This window comes from Silene latifolia, chromosome 8, assembly GCF_048544455.1.
Source record: "Silene latifolia isolate original U9 population chromosome 8, ASM4854445v1, whole genome shotgun sequence".
NCBI lineage: Eukaryota > Viridiplantae > Streptophyta > Magnoliopsida > Caryophyllales > Caryophyllaceae > Silene > Silene latifolia.
Window position 1 is genome coordinate 8,084,414 of NC_133533.1, and position 24,401 is coordinate 8,108,814.

Here is a 24,401-nt window from a genome sequence, read left to right on the forward strand (position 1 = left end):
ATCATTTTTTTACTTATTTCCCGACTCATTTAAGTAAATAAGCTGTAATATGACCAAATCACCCTTCTTATATTCCTCTGACCTCCTCACAAACTAACACCACCCACCTCACCACATATCCTGATATCCAACCACCAATATCAACCATCACTTATCTCCTCTCATCCCCCCACCGCTCAAGCCACTTCGACCACCCAACATTACTAATCACCCATAAACAATGTACACACGCATCACGAACCACCTTATCACTACCCATAAATCCACCACCGATAAAGCCCATCTTACCCAGACACCCACCACCACCTATTTCACTACTAAATAACCACACAATGATGCCGGAAATCAGGCCACCACCACCAAACTGCCATATTGGCCACCTCGTCCACCAAAAACCCTAAATACAGAAATCTTATGAATTATAGAGGGTGAGAAGTGAGAATCATCCTAAGTAAGAAACGAATAATGAGATTATTCCGGAGATTTCGTTGTGATGATTTTGTACGGTCAATTTTCGATCTAGTAAAGTAATAAGTGATATGTTGATCTGATGGAAATTTGGGGGTTTAGGGTTTGTGATTTGGGGAAACGATTTTTGATTTGGAGTTATTTTGTTAAGTGAAACTTTTTATTGTTTTGTCTCCAATGTTATGATGGGGATAGAGCGTGATAAATACATCGGAAGTCTAGGTTGAATATATCATATTTTGTGGCGGTCGATGGTGTCGGACTACACATCACGAGGGGAGGGGAGGGTGGTGGATGTGTATTGGTGGAGATGTGGTGAGGGGGTCGATGGTCGAGACTGTGTAGTTAAGGTTAGGGTGTGAGGGAGGGTGAGGGAATATAACAAGGATGTTTTTGTCATTTTATAACTTATTCACTTAACGAGTCGGAAATTAAGTAAAATGATAATCGGGAAAGAAATACAGTGGGAGATTGGATATATACACTCAAATGTAGATGGTAATTTGTAATAAACAAAATACATGGTGATAATTACTAAAATACGGTAAATAGTAAATGGTAAGTTGTAATTTTCACTACTTTTTATTTAGATTATAACATGTATTAGAGCCCTTCACCAATTGGTTAGCTGATAGGGTAAATTACAAATTGAGTAACTTGGGGTGCCTCGGGTGGACCTTGTGTCTAATAAAACACAAATTCTCATTTGTGAGAGGGATACTATCCGTCTATAGCTATAAACGGATACTCGGATAGTGTCCGTCTTTAATGAGGCAGATCCTTTTAATTTTTAATTAGAATCACGTTTTGTCGTATTAAGTATGGCTTAGAACACGAGTTATTAAACTTTTAGAGCGATAATTTCACCGAATTATACAAATGAACGTGAAATAACAATAGTTCAACTCTACCCAAATTAATCCAGAAACTTAAGCAAATAAATTTACTTCAATACATTTTATTTTGATCATTATTATAACCAACCGATACAAGAAAGAAACACACCAAATGATCACCACACCCATACTCGCATTATTATCATATATAACTCATACCCAAGATACGAGAATTATTAACTACGAGTATTTCGGTAAAAACAGGACCGTAATTAATATGGAATAACCCAACTTAATTACTTTTTGATCAAGGAAATAGCATGATGATAGGTCTCCAACTTACCACAACTAAGTTGTTTAGCAACAAGCTTAGTAACACGAGTATATAATTCTTCTATAATATGATCACCAAAATGAGAAGCCATCATGCATTGTGACCCTGATTTTATAGGTCCTGTCGCGAACTTGGCTCGCATGTCAAGATCATTAAGTTTTTTATAACCGTTGGATTTACCATCCTTGGTAAATTCTTCAGTTGGTAAATCCCAATCCACAGTAAAAGATTTAAGCTGGTCAAGATGGAATGATCCCTCACTTTTTACAAAGCTTTTTACCTCTTCCTCAGTTGGTGGGTAAAATGGGATCTCAAATTCGTCCAACTTCTTCTCGTCTATCAAACCTTACACATCCAATCCAATTATAATATGAAAAGTGTGATACTAAAATAAATAAAAAATAGTAAATTTGTATACAGAGTATTATTTTTTAGTGTAATATTTTTTAGTAAAATAAATATTTTTTAGTAAATTGGTATACAGAGTATACAAATTTGTATACAGAGTATTATTTTTTAGTAATATTTTTTAGTAAAATAAATAAAAAATAATTTTTAGTAAATTTGTATACAGAGTATTATTTTTTAGTGTAATATTTTTTAGTAAAATAAATAAAAAACAGTAAATTTATTTTTTAGTGTAATATTTATAGATATTAAATTAACAACTAATTTAATTCATATTTTTATCGTTGTATTTTGATCTAAGGGAAAAAGAAATTGGAACAAATGATTTTATTTTATGAACTTTTACTGATAATATATTTTGCACGATAAATCTATAGTGTTTAAATTGTGAGCTTCTTGCATTTTATAAATATCTTCATTTAAAATATAAGACTCGTTTGTAACTCAACATACGCATATATATACCTCATTAGCCATTTCCTTTAAGGCGGAGTTAAGCACTTTCGTCATAAAGTAATCATGAGGCTTGTGAGACTTAGTAGTGGCCATTATGTTAAAGACCATACGACCCCCGGTCACAATCTCTCGACCTCTACATTCTAAATTTGTTGTGAAATTTTCTGCAAATTGTTCTCTATATGCTTCAAGAACTTCAGTGGGGGCTTGTTTCAACAATGTATATATTTCCTTTGTTTATATATTCACCATTCACACCAATCAACTTCTTCGGCACCTGGAAAAATCCAAATTATTGTTAAAATCATCATTTGTACGAGTATTTTACTAGGACAAGGGAAATAAGTACGCGCTTTGAAGTGATATTCAAGTGATATAGAGGTTTTTAAGCACAAATTTTTATAATAATTGTTCCAATAGACAACATAAATATCAATAATCATCAAATAAATGACTTAGGCCCTGTTTGACAATACAAATCAGGTACCTTTTTTCATCAAAGTAGCTTTTTTGCAAAACATTTCAGGTAGCTTATTTATTTGGAAGCGTTTGGCAAGTAGCATTTTTTAGCAAATAAGCTACCTGAAATGAAATGCTACCTAATGTAGCATTTGACATTTTAGGTACCTGATTATATTTTACATACCATTTTTACCCCTTAACATAAATGATAATAATATTAAACCATGCCCTGTTACGTCTTTTGACCACATATCAGCTACCTTTTCATTTAGTTTGCCAAACAGTTTTAATAAAAATCAGCTATCTTATCGGTTCTTAAATTTCAGCTACCTTTTTAGGTTTCAGGTACCTTTTGAGGTTTCAGGTTCATTTTCAGTCAGTTTTGCCAAACAGAGCCTTATATGTATTAAATTATTATTATTGTTTTTTTTAACCTCCTACGGAGTATTTTGTAAAAGAAAATGAGAACGAAGTAAAGTGGAAAAAAATAATTTAGTGAGAGATATAATAAGAAAAATATAAATTTAGTGGTCCCTCACCCCATCATGTGAGAGATAACTCAATAACGTTATTGAGAGACCATCTCTCTGGAGTTTTTGTGTTGTACATGTCATTAATAATTCTTTATGTTTTTTTATATGTATAAATAAATGCATAAAATTACCTTTACATTCTTCATTTTACCTTTAGTGATCTAATTTCGCAAGATTCTTAAAATTTTAATGTAACAACGTATTTTATTGAAACATTCATATAGATATCCAAACATCTATTAGCAGTATTTCGATTGCCAAAGTTTAAATTAATTACCTCGGAAAGCCAATGAGCACTGTTGGCACAATGAACAAAGTGAAGGAAGTTACTCGGAAACAACCTCTTATAGTAGGAACCAGGGCTCGCAGAAATGAAGTAGGGCCCAACATCACCTTTCCTTTCTTTATTCAGTTAGTCTTGTTGAAGACGGGTCGGAGCAAGTGACGGGTAATGCCACTCACAAAACGAATAGGGGGGACAAGGTGGGGGCACCCCCATGTGCTTCCCTCTCTCCTCTATTTGGGTCATTTGTGAGAGGAAATGGTATCCGTCACTCCAAAGTGACGGATACGTGCCGTCTTCAATGAGATTTTGTGTTCTTTATTTAAATCTTCATGGAAAATTGGAAGCGATGTAGAAATTGTGTTGAAGTCATTTGTTGGGAGGTCATTTAGAAAAATATTAATTTCAGGAACATCCTTACAATTCATAAGTCTATATTTGTTGTATGTAACTTCAATAACCTCAGGCAACAACATTAAAGTGTTAGGGCCTGAAGCACAACCTAACTCAGCCACCATCACACATTTAGGTGTCATTGTAGAATAAAGTCCTTCTAATGCATCCTTTACCACTGGAAACACCTTTGATATTGAGATTGCCTGAAAAAAAGCAGATAAATTATAAATAATTACTAACAAATCTCACAAAGAGGAAATATCGTCACTTCACAAGCCTAGAAATATTTCATTCGAAAACCAAATGATAATAGTAGAGTAACTTCTTGGTTTATATATGAAACTCTTCTAATTTTACGAACAATGATTAGATCGATAATTACAGCAACAATGGCGACATTAATATTTGATTAAGGCTCTTATAAAATAATTTTACAATAAAACATTGTAAAATCGTATTACATAGATTTTGATGCCCTTATTGTAGAAAGTGTTAGTTGGTAAAAGTTACTTTAATGAACCTCATTGAGGTAAAATAACAAAATGTTTTATAATAACGCTTGTTAAAACGGTTTTATATAAAAATTATTTTACTTAATTATTATAGTTTTTTTTTGGTAAAGATACTTAATTATTATAGTGACGATGATTAAGGGAAAGTGTTATTATATAGTACTAACTTGAATTAAAGAATTGCGGGCGTAGCTATCCTCGCCAGTTCCATGAGTCATATGAGTGCTCTCCATCTTCATTTTGTATATCTGCGGTCTATACACACACACTAATAAGTTATGACTTATAAATATTTCTGGTTACGAAGCTATAATTTGAAGTAAACCTCCTATTAGATTTTAAATGGAAATATAATCGATATATTGTAATTGATTGGAAATGCTTGTTTATTTATTTCATTATGCAATATGAAGTTATATAGTACTCCCTCTCCTGGTTATTTGTTGTCCTTTGGTTTTGGCACAAAGACCAAAGAAAGAGAAATTGGTCAATTACTAAATGACAAGTGAGACAAATTAAGTGTGAATGATCAAATTGCTCATCAAATTCATTATTAAAATAGAAAGGATCACAAATGATTGAGACACCCAAATATGGAAAAGGACCACAAATGACCGGGACAGAGGGAGTAGTATTTATGTAACTATGTAAATATCGATTATAAATTATTATATTTTATGATGTATTTATGCTCAAAATTTCAATACTTTGACCTCTAAAAAGGTAAATGGGTAGAACAAATAGATGTAGAGGGAGTACATAATAGTAGGTTTTAGAATATGTGATAAATGCTCGTATATAAACCTTCTAGAGTACATTAAACATATATCAGGTTTTAGAATATGTGATAAATGCTCGTATATAAACCTTCTAGAGTACATTAAACATATATCTCCTAACACAAATGCATATTACTCATATGTAATTAAGCAAAGATATATTCCATGTAAACAAAATAAAATGAATATTAACAAACGAGGAAAAGGTAAGACCATCTCCAACCATGATTTTTTCACCTCCTCATCTCACTCTCTCTTATCACTTCTCACTCATCCACCTCATTATTCCTCAACTTTTCAATTTACAACCAAAACACTCCTCCAACAATAATTTACACTTAATCCTCATCACTCTCTTTCATCATTTATCTCTCTTACTTTAACATACCCCACACATTTTTTTACATTAAAATCTATATTCGTAATTTGTTCGGGTTTGCAACCCGATAATTAATCGACTTCAGTTTTATTATAGAAAAAAAGGTTAAAACGTTTTTTTCTCTTAAAAAAAAATATTTTCCAAGAAAGAAGAAAAGGAATCGTTTTTATCAATGTTATTCAATTACCCCACAAATTACGAATCTTAAACGTCCATTAGAAAAAAGATATCTAATAGAGTAAAGAAAACCATAGAAAGAAGAAAAGGAAAAGTATGTCAATATATATCAAATATTGCTACCTATTTGTAGAGAAAAAAAAATAGAAACTATAGTGCAATTTTTTTTTTTGAAAAAAAATAATTACATATTAATTATTAGGGAAAATAATTTTTTGAAGAAAAATTAATTAATAAAATACAAACATAAATAAGCAATGTTCCATAATAAGTGGGTGTGGGGGCAAATAAATTAAAATAATACAAAAAATAAATTATAATATTACAAAAAGTAAGTTGCAGGGGAATGGGGGCCTTTCACGCTGCGCTTCTTCTTCCTTGACAAACCGCTGTGTGTTTTCTTCCTCGACAAATCGCTGATCATTCCTCATGGTTGGAACCCTTAAATTTTCAGTTTTTGCTCTTCCTCAAATTGTCGCGCAGAGTAATCCTCATGGTTGGAGGTGCTCTAAATGATAACAAAAGACAAAACGGAGGACGTAGTTATTTAGTCTCATTTAGTCACATTGAAATTAAGAATGTAAAATGATAAAATTGGAAAATGACATGCAAAAAATAAATATTATTAGTGAATAAAAACACTTACAATTCTCCTCTTCACACACTTTCTTCTTTTCTTGTTTAGCTTGTAGTATATTCTAAGATGTTACTTGGTTATTATATATACATAAAATTATACATTATTATATTGCGTCAACGGTCTTAAATCTACCGTCGTGATTCATGACATAATATATTGTTTACATTATACATAAACAAGACAAGATACCTCATAAATAACGTGAACTACCTAATGGAATATGCGAAAGTACTCCAAATTTTGTTCTTAGGGAATATTATGAGATAAAACTTATGTGGAATAGGAGGGAGTATTTTAATTGTATACTTATTAATTATAAAAACTTAGATATATAAGTATAATTTAAGCTTATTATTGATAGGACCGCAGTACATCACGTGTAACAACGAAAGAAAAAATTACGGTTTTAAAAAAGTTGATTGGGTAGATAAATACACACATACCTTATGTATTAATAATTTTAGCTTACTTAACTCATTTATAAGGAGTATTTTAATAACATGTAAAGAATTTGTTAAAACGGGGAAAAAGTCTTTAGTTGGTAGGAGCAAGTAACACCTTTTGAATTTGTTGTTGGACAATTACACATTACACGTGCTCATGCTATTTAATACTCTCCAACCTCTCCCTCTGACTTTTAGAAATCGCTAATAATTTTTATAAATCTTAAAAAAATGGGATAATTTAAAAAAAAATCTGAAAAAGTAGCAAAAAATCATTTTTTACCTACAGGAATAAGTGTAGGCCGGCTGGACACTGAGTGGGCCCACTGCGGATCGGGCTAGGCTGTGGTGTTGCAGCCCAGGCACAAGACTGAAAAGGAGGCGAGCTCGATTGAGCAATCGGGCTCCCTATTGTCTGGCCTGGGCCCAATCCATAGAACAATTATCTATTTGTCTTTTTTTGTTTTCTTTTTTACCTGGCCAGGGCGGTATGGGTTGGAAATCTTTCGTCCTTGATTCGTCCGGGTATGGATGTCGGGTTGGAATTTTTGGGCCCTATAGGCCAACAGTGCAGGGAGGCCATGTCGGGCGGAGGGGTTAGCATTGGCAGATCTATGAACAACATTTCGGAGTCTGTGGACATTGGAAAGTGGAAACAAATTTTTTTTTCTTATTCTGTCTAATTTTTAGGCTAAAAAAATAAATTTATAACTTTTTTTATAAATATATAGATTTTAAATATTACCCAGGATCCTTAAAAAAAATTTATCTAAATTCACTACTTGAGCCAGCTAGACCGCAGTGTTGTCCAGCTCTATGAATATCAGAATATGCATGTAGTATGCAACGTAAATAATGCATCTAGCTTTCCAAAGAATACCCATGAAGCTGCACGTAGCCATATCATGTAAGAGTAAGTAAGTAAGTATGTGTCATTTCATGCACATGCACCTCTTTCCATTATTAACTACTTCTACTTACTCTATTTCTTCCATCAATTTTTCTTCACAAATTCTTGTTTACTTACAACGGAAGTATAAATCTATCCCAATCAATACCTTTTTACAAGTAATAGAGTGATACATTTATTCGTTATAATTTACAACGGTTATAAGCAAGACTAATTGATTTTTCTTATTGAAAAAATCTCCGGGTCCTCTAGAAGGACAATAAATACGAGTTTTTATTATTCCTAATATCCTTCTTACATTTACCTTTATATTTATAAAAAAATATTATGAATTAAACTCGTTTATTGGTTAAAAGGACATGCTTATTGTCCTCTGAGGACCCAAAAATTTTCTTATTCCATTGTTTAAATTTGTTTAAATTTGTGGGGGAGAGGAGAAAAATGAACATACATCGGATGTACTACCTTATACTTTATTTGTTTTTGAACATATGTGTATTTTTTCCGAGCTTATTACTTCAAACTTTATTTGTTTTTGAGAATGAGTGTATTTTTTCTGAACTTATTAAAATTTATAACTAGATTTTAATTTTTCTTCTCTCCAAAACACAAATTTAACAAATTTATATGTAATATTTTTGAGTTTTATTGTAATTTTCCGAGATTATTATGTAAGTGAGCGAAATCAAAAACTTTATAATAAAACTCATAATTTTTAAAATAAAACTCAAAAACTTTATTATAATGCTCATAAAATATAAACTTATTGGTAGTACATCGGATGTATAATCCACTTACTGGAGGAGATTTTGATACAATGGTAACTACTGTTGAGAAATGAAAGGACTATATTTTAGTATTTTACATATTAACCGATAATATAAAAAAATGTCATTGGATGTATTTTATTTAATTACTACATGATGAATTAAATTACCTAAAATTAAATGTTATAATATGAACTGTAAGGGTGAACACATATAGTCCATTTATGCTAAATCGATAAAAAATTAACCTCAATATCTCATCATTCATTAATTACTAATTGTAGTAATTAATGAATGACACATGAGACAAATGAGAAACCTCGTAAAGGACAATGTATTATTTTCGTACTATATCATTTTAACTCTGGGTCATCCTATAGGTATGGTTTAACTATCAAACAACTCTACTAAATGATTATTGTGTTACATGTCTATAGTTAACGGTAAAGCGTCTTGTTTGTGACGGGCTAATTCCGTCATAAGCTGAAGACCCTTCACAAAAAGGGAGAGGGGACAAGGTGGGGCACCCCCATGTGCTTCCCCATTCACCTTTCATGAATATTTTGTGAGAGTAAATGATATCCGTTATAAACTTGTGACGAATATCGCCGTTTTCAATGAGATTTTGTGAATCAACGGATAAGAATGACTTTAAGAAACTCCGTTCTTGAACAACTATCCTAGCCTAGGTCTTGATATAGGTATATAATTAACCTACAAGTTTAATGAAACACCGTTACCTAAAGTTGATGAATTCCGTTTTAATTCACTACAAATTACATAGGTACGAGTACATAATATTTTTTTTTTCAAGAAATTTATAATCCTTTTATTCATCCACAAGGGGTAAAAAAAAAAGGGATAATTTCATTACAAAGGTACTTAATATTTAATTATACCATAACCATTCATTCAACTAATGTTCGATATTAAAGTACAAAATGTATTTTAACTTGTACAAAAAAAAACAAAATGTATTTTAACTATAAGAGTAAATTAAAATTAACTCTCTTTTAAAATTCGTTTTTTCAAAATTACTCTCTTAAATAATTTTTTCCTAAAATTACACCCTTAAATACACTTTTATTAAAAATTGTTTCAAAATTTCAATTTCGGTGACTTATTACGTGTATTTTTCACTTATTTTCCATTGTTATATCTTTCAAAGTATAAATTGACTAAGCTACAAACGAAATAAGTTCATAAACATACGAAATAAGTTATCTAAATTGAAATTTTGAAGCATTTTTTTATAAAAGTACATCTTAAAGGAGTAATTTTAGAAAAAAAAAAAATTATATAAATAAGGAATGTTTAAAAACCGAATTTTAAAAGAGAGTTATTTTTAATTTACTCTAACTACAATAATAAACTAAGGTATAGGGGAAAAAAAATATAAAACTACTACTGTACAGAAATTACATACTGACAGTGCATACATAATACGGAGTAATAACTACGGAGAATTTGAAAAAATATGACGAGCAACGAGTTCAATCTTTATTAATCGTTATTAATAATTACGGAATAAAATATGTTTGAAAAGTTACATAGTGATTGGGTCTAGATGACAGCTAGTGAGTAGTGACTAGTGACCCTTGCTAATGAAGATGAGACAATGTCATTATTAATATAGATTATTTAAAATGATTCTCAATTATCTTGTACAATCTTTCGGAGTTTGCCAGCTGTCTTCTCGTATTATTTTAACTAGTGTAGTTCTTGTGTATTTATTTGCTAATGAAGATGAGACAACATCATTATTAATAGATTATTTAAAAAGATTCTCAATTATCTTGTGCAATCTTTCGTAGTTAGGCAATTGTCTTCTCGTATTATTTTAACGTAGTGTAGTATAGATTTGTTAGATGACAATATTAGAGAATATAACGATTAATTTAACTAACTTTATTTGTAATTTAATGATAAAATTTATTATTATTAGAATCAAATTATTGCTATATATTTAATAATTTAGTTTGGAATTTAATATATATGATCATTTATTAGTAAAAATAAAACTTTAAGTAAATAAATCTTTTTATTTATAGTATGTATATAAAAAAATGATCTTAGTGAGACCAATTCGAAAAGACTAGTTACACTCATGTATAGAATCTTCTACACACTGCGAGTAACATGATAACATATGGCAATGGTGGGTCATAAGATGGAATCTTAATTAATTTTAAAATTGAATATTTGACTTATCTTGCCAAATATTTCATTGATTTGCTTCAACTAAAAATATTTAGAATATATGGAAATATCTAATAATTTCCTTTTTTTCCTTAACGAAATTAAGCCTACGTTTTTCTCCAACACCAATCTATAGATTCTATACCACTAACCCATAAAACGACCGTCGGCTCTCCGTCAGGCACCACAAACCGGCGTCCCTTTATGTCGGCGTACGCCCTCTCTCACACTGTCACACACCAGGCCACTATCAAAGCCCCTCCCTCAGTACAACAACTAGTAGCACCGAATGAGTTTCGTGCCATTCTGGGTCATATCCGCCACCACGCAACGCTGCCCACCACCATTTCATCCATGGTTTCTCCCGTGGTAGCGTCGATGTAACATTCCGTTTGATGCCTATGAGTGTCTTGATATTGGATTTTCTAGTGGATAATATGTTTCGGAGCTAGCAGCGTTTGTGGATAGTAGTTGGTGGTGTTTGGAGTTGTGTCGAGAGAGACTATGATGTAGTTGATACGATATCGTGAGCGATGTTGTGGAAACCGGAATAGTTGGTGGAATTGGTGTTACGAGTTCATGTTTTGTAGATTGGAGTTTTTTTTTTAGTTCTTAGTTGCGTTGTTGTGTCTTGATCGAGTTAGTATGTTTGTTTTTGAGTATGGGTTGAACTTCGGGGACGAAGTTCCTTTTAAGGAGGGAAGACTGTAATACTATGGTTTTATGAGTCTATGAGTACTCTATCGAGTGGGGCTTACTCTGTCAAGTAAGTAGTTTTTGACGCAAAACAGTAGACTGCCTGCAGGGTACTCGATCGAGTAAGTTGGGGACTCGATCGAGTAAGGGGCACTCGATCGAGTAAGTGCCTTACTCGATCGAGTAAGTGAGTCTTACGGGTTATTTTAGCAGGGTTTTGTTAATAAAGCGTGATTAATATAAAAGGATTTCCGCCACCTTTCTTAATCAGTTTTCACTTTTCTAAAACAATTAAGAGAGAGAAAGAGTTACGCTGTTCTCCTTATTTGCGTTGTTAACAAATCCCAAGGGCTAGGATCGTCGGATCGTCTTGTTCTTTACACCATTGAGTTCGTCGCGTCAAGGGTAAGATTCTTATATAATTTTTATAGTGATTCGTTGAGTTTGTTCAAAACCCTAATTGGGTAATTTGAGGGTTTGATTGGCTTAGTAGTAATTGCATGATTGTATATGTGATTATAGGAGGAGATTTCGTAGAAGAGCATTTTGATTAGCTGCTTGTGACGGTCTTGTGATGGCTTATTTCAGGTAGGATTTCCCTACTCAGTATTAATTACATGATGTGATTGGTGGTTTCATTATGGTTGTTGTTAAAGTATATTGTTGGTGGTTGTGACGGTTGTTGTCTATTATCGTTGATTGTTGTTGTCGTTGTTGTTGTTGTTGTTGTTGTTGTTGTTGTTGTTGTTGTTGTTGTTGTTGTTGTTGTTGTTGTTGTTGTTGTTGTTGTTGTTGTTGTTGTTGTTGTTGTTGTTGTTGTTGTTGTATCTATCTGTGATCTTCGGGGTGCGTCCCTGGCTGAGTGGAGTCACTTGCGGAAGTGGCTTCACGCCCTTGATTTGCCTTCTGTGGAACCCGCCACAGGAGGGATGTGCACATTAATGAACATGGATTTATCGCTCGATGGAGATGAGCGAGGCTTATGTGGGAACGGCTGCGGTCCCTCACTGGCGGTGTGGAGTACCTGTTGCGATGGGTACTCTGGTAGGACTACACACTAGTGTGTAGTCAGTTATGTGGAGATTGATTATGAAGACTTGGGTTCGTTGTGTGTTGAGCTGTTTTGGTATGTTGATTTGTTGTGGCTTGTTTTTATGTAAATAGTACTGACCCGTTTAAATGGTTTAAAAACTGTGGTGATCCATTCGGGGGTGGTGAGCAGTTATTGAGCAGGCATGGTTGATGCGCATGGGATAGCTGGGTTGAGTCATCACGAGCTGTTGTAGAAGTCTTCCGCTGTGTCGAACGTTGTTCTTTAGCTAGTTGGTTTACCTTTTGAGAACCTTTGTATTTTCTTTTATCAGTTTTGGTTTTGGTTGTATCGCTTTAAACCTTATTACCATTAGAGTACGTTTCGTTATTATCTATTTGATTATCATTGCCTCGGGTAACCGAGATGGTAGCACTTCCATGCCTTAAGTGGTCTTGGTAAGGCACTTGGAGTATGGGGGTGTTACAGTCGATGTCGGAGCTCGGAGGGACAATTTCAGTGGTAGATCGGAGATGTGTGGTTTTGAGGAGAGGGATTGCATAAGCGTTCGATGACGAAGTTTTAGACTATTAATTTTTTTTTGAGGAAATAGACTATTAAAATTGGGTTGAGGGATTTGAACGTTTTTTTAAAAAATAAATCATTTTCATAATATGGAAATATAATTGTTAGTTTATAATTCCAATCTAATAATTTTCCTTCTTATTCTTCCCATATTTGAAAACAATTCCCTCCAAATCTGTTCAAATTTCCTCAATGATTAAGTAATAGATTCTGCCACATGTTAAAATTTTATTAGTGGTGTACAGAAGATCCCGTACACCGAGTGTAACCGTAGCATCTTCCAGATCAATTAGGGGGGCGTTTGTTTCGTGCACGGGTATGAGTTTAGAATCAGGAATTATACCTGGGTGGTATGGCCGTATGGGTTTGAAACTTGATTCATCATACCTTGTGTTTGTTTCAGTTTTGAGTGGTATGAGTTTGAAACTCAATTAAGGTTAAAATGCATAAAATAAAATATTTAAAATTATAATTTTTTATATTATAAAATCATAAAAATAATTATTTAATGAAAAAGTATATAAAAAATTAGACTTGCAATAAGCCATATTTTTTTTTCATTTATTTGTTCATTCTAATTTGATACCCATGAGTAGCAATCTCATACCCACCCCACTCTTTGGGTATGAGAAACTCATACCTCATGGGTTTGAGTTTGGGTATAGGTATGAAACCCCTGTATTTGTGAAACAAATACTTGGTATGAGTTTGACTCATTCAAAATCCATACCTCATACCTTTTTTTTGTGAACCAAACACTCCCTTATTGAGAGTGAGGGTCACTTATTAGAAGGTGGATACATAAGCGGGAAACTTGAGTGAGAAAGTTTAGAATTATGTTATTCTTTCAGTATTTAAGGGATTACCATATTTATAGCTAACATAATACGGAATATATCATTGCTTGCAACAACCGTTGGTGATAAGCATACAAGATACAGACATACAGTACATCCTAACTTTTAACATAATCTTTTGAATGATGGCAGTCTGGATCACGTGTCCCAAAAACTTGTTCCACTATCTGTCCCATTTACCAAAACTTGACACCTGGCAGGAAATAAAACAAAAATAAAACAAATCACGTGCTCTTCTTCTCCCCATCTACCACTCCATCTTCTCCCTCTCTCTCTCTCTCTCTCTCTCTCTCTCTCTCTCTCTCTCTCTCCCCACACACACACACACACACATATACATATACGACAGAGTAGATCAGTAGATGATGCCATGATGGTGTGACGGTTGTCGCACAAAATTGGAGGTGGTTGTGCTGTGCTAGTTTGGTGTAGGGCTCGAGATGGATAGAAGCGGTTCTAATTCCGGTATCGCGGTGATGCACTAGGTCCGGTACAACAACCTCCATTATTAACACACTTTCTCACTTCTCCCCCGTCTCTCCATCTCTACCTTCATCAAACCTCACACTCCATACACCTTACCATTTTCTTCACTCCGTAAAAAATCAACTCCATTAATTATTATTAATTACTTCTTGATTATTTACTCTAAATATTGAGTTAATCTCCCCAAACTCCTACTACTAAATGGTGAAATAAGTGTGTTGATGTTACAATGCAAAGTACGTAGAGCTTGATGAGTCACGAGAAGAGTATATGGAGCTTGATGAGTCACCTCACCATTTTCATTCATAGCATACTCACACACTTGAGTTGTGTCACACTTTATTTATTGAAATTGACGTTTGTGTGTCTGTTTAATTGTCGCCTATCTCTTTCGGGGTGTCCTGTGTCGATCCATATTATATCCTTTGGTCATATGGGGAGCATGTTAAGTACAGGTTGTTTGGATTGCACGTGGGGGAGACGGGACGAGCTTGATGAGTCACGAGAAGAGTATGTATAGTTGGCTAGTGAGTATAGTTGTCATGAGTTATACTTTTATTTATTTGTTTACGTTTATGTAATTCACTAAACATTATATTTATTTATAAAATGTTCTTTTATTGAAGTTTTGAATCACTACTTGGGGAAACTGAGACGGTAACGCTCCAATTATCTTGGCCGGATAGTTAGGGTGTTACAAAAACCTGAAACACTCTTCCTGTTCCGGGTGTAATTCCAGAGCAGTTACTTGTTACCACCCGTGCTTGTAGAATGACGTTTTTGACTGAATCCTCCTTTCGGTCTCCTGAAACAATGAACAAACTGAGGGCTCGGCTTTGGCCGAGCGTACTCACTCCGACGCTCAAGTCAGTGGACTTAAAGAGATAAGTTGTTGTTACTTGGCGAAGTATATTTTGTAGAGAGATAAGGAAGATATTACCAGATGAATAGTGATTCTTAGGTTAAAATGTGGATCCCCTTCTCAATAAGGGTTGAGGAGTATTTATAGACTTTCACCTTTTGTCACGTAGTGGCCAAGTGGCTAGCAGGTGGAAAGACTGATCTACCCTCGGCCGAGGGACCCATGGCGGGCCGGCGGGCCCTGTTGACTCGCCGCCTAGGGGTCTTGGATATGAGTACGCGGATATGTGCCCCGGCTGGCTAGTTGTCCCAGCCGAGACCCATTAGACAGGCCGACAGGCTGCGTCGGTTAGGCTGTCTAAGTCGTTGACTTGCTTGTGGATATCTTTGACCTTGCTCAATGTGTTGACTCGGTCAGCGGGTGCAGAATATACCCCATCAATTTGCCCCCAGCGTAGTCTATGCCGTGGTATGGACCTTCGATGAGTGTTGAGCGTATTCTACGCAAGTTTGAAAAAATTTCTGCCCCGACTTCTTCTACCTCGGCTTGGTTCTGCTTCGGCCGTACCGTATCATATCCCCCCTCCACATGGATGTGTGATGGACATCAGATGTGGAAAAGAAAGTGGCGCTGGCCGAGACCGAGGTTGTGAGTGCCGTGTGCTTTTGATTGCCCCCAGCCGGTGCTGCCAAGCTTGGTTGAATCAGCGGACCGTTGGGTAAGTAGATACCAAGGAGCATGTTGAGGAAGATACGTCGATTGGCATTCTGTCAAGGAGCGTGTTGAAGAAGTTTTGTAACTGTTTGTCGATTGACCTTCCATGGCTGCATGCTTGACATGTGTCTTGTTGCTGATTGCTTGACGCTTCATGGGCTTTGCCCTGATTGGCCGGATTGAGTGGGCTTTGCCCTATAAATGGGAGAGTTAGCCCCTGAATTTTGGCCTTCCAAATTCATTTTCTAAAAAATTTTCTTCTTTCTAGCCCTCCTTGACGAAACTTCTCTCTAGCTTTCAGAATCGTTACTCCGGCGTAGCACTTTTCTTCAAGGTAAACAAACAAATTTTTAACTTTTTCATTGTTAAGTTTTCGTTGTGAACATGTCTTCTGATGATGCCGGTCCTAGTAACCGTGCGCCGGGGGGTTCCCCGTCGCGTCTTGATGAGGAGGAGATACTAGACGCCATCCCGATAAGGTCCGGGGGCCCTAGGTCTCCTTCTTCTGAAGTTGATCCTAAAGCTCTGGAGGATTGGGAGGATGATGATGATGATGATGAGGGTGATGATGTTGGAAGGACTCGTCCTAATGAGGGGAGGCAGTACATCATGGATCACGGCGACGCCTGTAAGGTCTACCCTGACCGTGCTTGGACCCATAAGTTCGCCAGTTGTTCCGGCGAAACACTTTTCGAGGGCCATTTCTACTTCGGCAGGGGATACAAAATTGTTATCCCTGAGGGGGGTCAGGCCGTCTGTTTCCCTCCCCCGGGTTGCACCGGCGTATATATCCGGCACCTGGAGTACGGGCTCCGGTTTCCGCTGAATGAATACGTTATGGCCATCATTAGAGCCATGAACGTCGCTGTGGCCCAACTGCACCCGCTGGCTATTAGGACCATAGTCGGCTTTGTCTGGCTCTGTCTCTTCAAGGGGGAAGTCCCAACGGTTAATTTATTCCGTCGGCTTCACCACCTTCGGCCATCGTTTCCTGGTCGCGTCGGATGGTACAGCGTGCAAACGGAGCCGGGTTACGTCTCCGTTGATAAGCTTTCTTCCTGCAAGGACTGGAAAGATCGGTGGGTGTACGTTGAGGTTCCGGATGACTATCCCCTGCCCCGGTCCTTCCAGCACCAAGTCAATTTGCGGTGCGAGAGTAAGGCGGAGCATGATAAATGGGTCACCCGGAGTAAGCTTAAGATGGACGCCAGCAAGGTCCTTCTTAATGCGGATGAGAAGCGGGCGATGAGGCTGTTTGAGGTGAGGAATGATGGGTTGTCGAAGGGATGGATTTTTCCGACGCAGATCATTCTCCAGGATGCGCCGCTCTGCCACGTCGGCCTCATACCGGCCCTCGGACAGGGTGAGTGGGGTCGGTGTGAGGCCCATCTCTGCTTTTAATGTTTCTGTTATTTGAACTTTGATTTGTTTCTTTCACTTGACTGTTGCTTCGTTTCCTTTGCAGACCATTTTGGCCCGGACCTGTCAGAGGATATCCTTAGGAGAATGGGGCTTGCCAAGGACAAGTCAGTTGTTGATACGCATCCTAAGGCCCTGGCTCGTGATCGCAGAACGCCGCCGAATGATCTCATGGATCAGCAGCTGAAGGGCTTAAATGTGGCGGCGGCCCAGGCAAAGGTTGCTGGTAACATGCCGCGCCGAACGCGGAAAACAAAGTCTTCGGTGGCGACGGCGTCAACATCAGTTCCACCTCCACTCCCTTCAGTCGAAAAGGAGACGGTGGAGGTCGTTGATATTACCGCCGAGGAGGTGGTCACCTTGGCAGTGGAAACCCCTCTCCTCCGTAAGAGGAAAGAGCCTACCGCTGCCGCTGATGCTTCTGCTGCCAGCAAAGAAATGCGGCCTCCGACCAAGAAGGCCAAGCATGGTACAGATCTATCCTGTGGCTCAGACTTAGCCGATTCATTAGGCGTTCCTGATGACAGGCTCTCTGGTATGTCCATGTATGTTGACACGGATGCTTTAATTGAATTTTTTGTAGATCAACCGCTGTCGTCTACCGGTCACATTTTTGAACGGCGTGCTGAGAAGAAGACTGCGCAGGCAAGTGGTCAAGATGCCACCATCGTCACCTCCTTCCCTCAGCCTACCCCCTTACAGATTAAGTCAGAGGGCCTAAGTTTGGCCAGGTTGCTGTCGAAGTGGGCTAATACGGCCGGTGCTCTTATTGTGGAGCAAGCGAAGGCCATTGCCGAAGCTGCCCCACAGCTCGAGCGGCTCAGGCTTGAACTCGACGCAGCGAACAAGGAGGCTGAGAGGGCCAAGGCTGAGGCTGCGGAGGCAGTCCGTGCTGAGAGAAAACTTAGGGAGGACGCTGAAAAGGCGATCCTCGCTGAGAGAGCCAAGGCTGAGGCTGCGGCGGCTGAAGTTGCTAAGCTGCTGGAGGGGCGTGACCATCTTCAGAAAGTCGCCGACTTTAATGCTAAGCAGAGGGAGGAATGGAGGTCCAGGTTTCAGGCCCAGGGGAAGGTGGTCCGGAATAAGGATGCTATCATCGCCCAGAGGGAGGAGGACATTGAGACGCTGCAACGCGAGATCCTCCCTAACATGTGCGCCCAATACCGGGACCTGGCCGAGGAAGCCGCCAGGGAAGTGATTGGGGAGCTCTTTCCTCTTGATGGCTTCTTTCCGTGGCCAAAATTTGACGAGATGCTTGATGATAAGCTTGAAGCTAAGGAGAAGGCCGCAGAGGAGAAGGCCAAAGAGGAGTTCAGGGTGAAGAAGGAGGAAGAGGAGGCCGCGGAGAAGGCGGCCCTTGCTGAGAAGGCTAAGGCGGCCAAGGAGGATGCTGAGAGGATGAAGGCAACTGAGGCTGCTGAGGCTGAGGCTGCCAAGAAAGCTGAGGCTGAGGCTGCCAAGGCAGCTGAGGCTGCCAAGACAGCTTCTGGGTCGCCCACCAAAGACGATGCTGCCAACGCCGCCGATGGCGGGCAGCAACAGGCATAGGGAGACGGGCGGTCGTCACCAGGCTCACTGTAACACCCCCATACTCCGAGTGCCTTACCAGGACCACTCAGGTATGAAGACATCACCATCTCGGTTGCCCGAGGCATGATAATCAAATAGACAAAACAGAAACAACATTTATTATAATAGTTTAATGAATAAGTACAATCCTCGAAACCAAATCGAAAGTATAATACATTATTCCAAACCGCTGAGCTCAATCGAAATGTAAATAAAACTAGACTACAAATGGAAGACTCTATCGTCATGTCGTGGCCATCCCAGCTATCCCAAAGATCATCTCTATACCTGCTTAATATCTGCTCACCATCCCCGAATGGATCACCGCAGTTTACAAAACAACACCGGGTCGACTAATCACACAATCAATATAGATAGCAACAATAAGACAAACAGACAAATGAACCGCCACACACACACACATCCAACCAACCGTCTCAATCACCGATCGTCCACTGGACCAGCCGCCCGATGGGGGACCGCAGCCGTTCCCACCTAAGCCCCGCTCATCGTACGAGCGATAACCCTGCTCATTAATGTGCACATCCCTTCTGTGGCGGGTTCCACAGAAGGCGAAACTAGGGCGTGAGATCACTCCCGCAAGTGACCCCACTCAGCCGAGAACGCATCTCGAGAACCATCAACAAACACAACCACAATCACAATTACAATCACAATCACAATCATCATATCAAACAACTAATTACAGCACATCACCAATATCCCATTATGGGACTAATACTGAGTAGGAAATCCTACCTGGAAAGCACAACACGCAGACGGTATCTACAGCTGTCTCAAAACGCCTCTTCTATGAACTCTCCTCCTACCATACAACACATAGATACTACTATTCAATTACTATTCATAAAAACCCCCAATTCCTAAATTAGGGTTTCACTAATCTTAACAAATCATTATATAAATTACATTAAAAGCTTACCCTCGACGCAAGGAATCCAACGACACGAACTACGATGCAAACCGACCGTCGAACTCCGGAATTGTCAAGAACGCGATTAGGAAGAAGACAAGTTGCTTTCTCTCTTAAACAGGTTTTAGGTTTTGTAAAAAGTGATTTAGAACAAAGACGAATTGGTTTAAATACCTTAATCGCGTAATTAACAAAACCCGAGAAAACTCCCCGATAAACCCGGACACTCGATCGAGTACCCAAGGTACTCGATCGAGTACCCCCCTACTCGATCGAGTGCCCCAGCTACTCGATCGAGTGCCCAACAGGTCAGAAACTATTTATCTGCGCAACTTGCCCTTACTCGACAGAGTAAGGGCTACTCGATAGAGTACCCCAAGACTATAAATACGGAGTATTACAGTCTTCCCTCCTTAAAAGAACTTCGTCCCCGAAGTTCAAACCACTACAAAAACAAAGGTACTCCCTCAACCTTCCTGACTCAAAAGCCAAACAAAACATGATACAAACCCAAGGCAAACATCCCGACACAACATATAAAAGGTGTATAAAACTCTTAAAAACTCTCGCGATCATCTCCTACCCCCCTAAAAGAAACAAGGTTACGTCCCCGTAACCATACATACCTGATCAAAAAGGAAAGGGTAACGCTCTTTCATGATGTCCTCGGCCTCCCATGTAGCTTCCTCGGTCTCGTGGTTAGACCACGGGATCTTAAGCAAAACCGTCTCACCCCTCCCCGGTCTTTCTAACTTTTCGGTCTAGGATCCGCTTGGGTACCTCAAGATATGATAGGGACTCATCTAGCTCCAAACTCTCTGCCTCTAACACATGTGACGGGTCACTCACATACTTCCGTAGCTGCGATACATGAAACACATTATGCACTCTCTCCAAAGCAGCCGGTAAAGCCAAACGATAAGCAACCTCTCCAACTCGCTCTAAGATCTCATACGGCCCTATAAACTTCTGACTTAGCTTGCCTTTCTTCCCAAATCTCATAACTCCGCGCATAGGAGACACTTTCAGAAGAACCTTATCCCCAACCTGAAACTCTATATCCGGCGATGTAGATCTGCATAACTCTTTTGTCGATCCCGAGCTCTCATCCCTTTCCCCGATCATCTTAATCTGTTCAACCATCTCATGCACCATCTATGGTCCTAAAACCACTGCCTCAGCACTATCGTCCCAACAGATTGGACTCCTACATCTCCTCCCATACAAAGCCTCAAACGGTGCCATACCAATACTAGTGTGATAGCTGTTATTGTAAGAAAACTCTATCAAGTCCAACCTCTGCTCCCGGCTACCACCAAAATCCATCACACAAGCTCGCAACATATCCTCAAGAGTCTTGATTGTTCTCTCGATCTGCCCATCTGTCGCAGGATGAAATGTCAGTACTCATCTTCAAAGTCGTTCCCAATGATTCCTGCAACTCCTTCCAAAACCTTGATATAAACCTCGCATCTCTGTCAGACACTATGTCCTTAGGGACTCCATGCAACTTAAGCACGTTCTTTCGATAGGCCATAGCCAATTGTGCCTTAGTCCATGTATCTTTCATTGGAACAAAGTGAGCTGACTTGGTCAAGCGATCCACTATCACCCAAATCATGTTGTTACCTTGCTGACTCTTTGGCAAACCCACAATAAAATCCATGGAAATGGATTCCCACTTCCACTCAGGCACCTCTAAAGACTGAATCTTACCTTGTGGTCTTCTCTGTTCCCCTTTAACTCTCTGGCATGTCAAACAACGGGACACAAACTCAGCTGTCTCTTTCTTCATCCCAGGCCACCAAAACGTTTTCTTCAAATCTTTGTATAACTTGCCTCCACCCGGATGAACTGAATATGGTGTGCAATGCGCCTCTGTCATGATTGTCTTTTTCAATTCCTCATCATTAGGAACACACCACCTACCATCAAACCTCAAGCTACCATCTGTATGAATGGAAAACCGGGACACTGTCCCTTTCTCTACTCCAGCTCTCCACTCCACTATCTTAGGATCCAAAGCCTGTTTACCTCGAATGTCATCATAAAACTCCATATGTACTGTCATATCACCCATGGCATCTCCTTTCTGCATCATATGAATCCCAAAGCTCGCTACCTCATCCCTCAACCTCATCAAAGATAGAGCTGTACACAAGGAATGTACACTCTTCCTACTCAAAGCATCAGCAACAACATTGGCCTTCCCTTCATGGTATATGATTTCCATGTCATAATCGCCAATCAACTCCATCCACCTCCTCTGTCTCATGTTCAACTCCTTTTGAGTGAAGATGTACTTGAGACTCTTGTGATCAGAAAATACCTTAAAGATTGCTCCATAAAGGTAATGTCTCCATATCTTGAGAGCAAACACCACCGCACCCAACTCCAGATCATGAGTAGGGTAATTCTCCTCATAAGGCTTCAACTGCCTAGAAGCATAGGCAATCACCTTACCATTCTGCATCAACACACAACCTAACCCATTCTTCGAAGCATCGGTATAAACCTCAAAATTCTCGCTCCCTTCAGTAATGCTAAGACAGAGCCGTGGTCGACGCTCCTTTAATGTTTGGAACGCCGTCTCACAACTCTCATCCCAACGAAACCTGTTCTCTTTCCTCATCAACGCCGTCATCGGTCTAGCTATCTTGGAGAAATCTTTCACGAACCGTCTGTAGTATCCAAATAAACCCAAGAAACTCCTAACCTCAAAACATTCTTTGGTGCTTCCCACTTTGTCACTTTGCCTCAATCTTCGCCGGATCTACACTACCCCATCTTTAGATATCACATGCCCCGAAAAGCCACTTTCTCTATCCGAACTCACACTTAGACAAACAGCATACAACTCATGCTCCCTCAATGTCTGCAACACGATCCTCAAATGCTCCTCATGCTCCTCCTTAGTCTTAGAATAGACTAAGATATCATCAATAAACACCACTACAAACTGATCCAAGAACTGTCTAAAGATCCTATTCATCAAATCCATAAACACTGCCGGCGCATTAGACAACCCAAATGGCATCACCACATACTCATAATGGCCATACCTCGACGTGAAAGCTGTCTTCGGTATGTCCACATCTCTAATCTTCACCTGATGGTACCCCGACCTCAAATCGATCTTAGAAAAGACCGTTGCACCACTCAACTGATCAAACAGGTCATCTATCCTTGGCAAAGGGTACTTATTCTTTATCGTCACTCGGTTCAACTCTCTGTAATCTATGCATAACCTCAAAGTTCCATCTTTCTTCTTCACAAATAGAACTGGTGCTCCCCACGGCGATACACTTGGTCTAATGTATCCCTTCTCTATCAGATCATCCAACTGCTTCCTAAGCTCCTCCATCTCCTTAGGACCCATACGATACGGTGCCTTTGAGATTGGCCCCGTCCCTGGCTTCAATTCAACGGTGAAATCTATCTCCCTCTTCGGTGGCAACCCCGGAATCTCCTCTGGAAAGACATCTGTAAACTCTCTCACCACTGGTATCTCATCAACTGTCGGACTCTCTATCCGGTCATCTCTCACATGGCATAAGATCAAAGGACACCCCTTCCTCAGATAAGACTTCAAGGTGACAGCTGCAATCCACCTAACTTTGGGTCTGACTAGAAACCCCCGGTAAGACACACTAACACCTTTAGGACCTCTAAGGGACACTTTCTTTTGATGACAGTCTATCTTAGCCTTATACTTTCCTAACCAATCCATCCCAACTATCATCTCAAAACCGTTAAAAGGAAACTCTAGCAAGTCTACAGGGAAATCAACTTGCCCAACTATCAAGGATACATCTCTAAACAACCTCCCACATGGTACAGACTCACCCGACGGTATGAAAACTTGCTCATTAACAGACTCATATACTCTCAAACCCAACTGTTTTACATGACTCGAAGACACAAACGACTGAGAAGCCCCCGAATCAAACAAAACAAACGTAGGAATACCATTAACAAGGAATGTACCGGTTGATAACATGCGCATCTTCCTCACCGCTTTCTTGTCCATCATGAACAACTTGCCATCGGTCTTCCGCCCACCTCCCGGACAAGATTACTAGGCGATGCGGTCGGCTTAGCACCCGACCCTTGATTGTTGTTGTTGTTCATCGGTGTCTTCGATATGAATTACCGCCGTTGCGGTTGCCTCCACTCGGTAGCTCGACCTCCCGGTTTGGCCATGATCCACTGGGCATTTGCTCGCGGCTTCTGTGCGTCTCGAAAGATCCCGGTGCACTCGTGCACT

The 24,401-nt window shown here is 38.8% G+C and overlaps 1 long non-coding RNA gene across 1 annotated transcript; it reads right to left on the bottom strand.

The window, feature by feature from the left end:
• Positions 1 to 2,462: 2,462 nt before the first annotated feature.
• LOC141594068 (uncharacterized) lies at positions 2,463 to 4,937 on the bottom strand. The gene is made up of 3 exons (XR_012521992.1): positions 4,856 to 4,937; positions 3,775 to 4,379; positions 2,463 to 2,779 (listed from the first exon to the last, which is right to left on the bottom strand). It is a non-coding gene; the product is annotated as an uncharacterized LOC141594068 (long non-coding RNA).
• Positions 4,938 to 24,401: the final 19,464 nt, after the last annotated feature.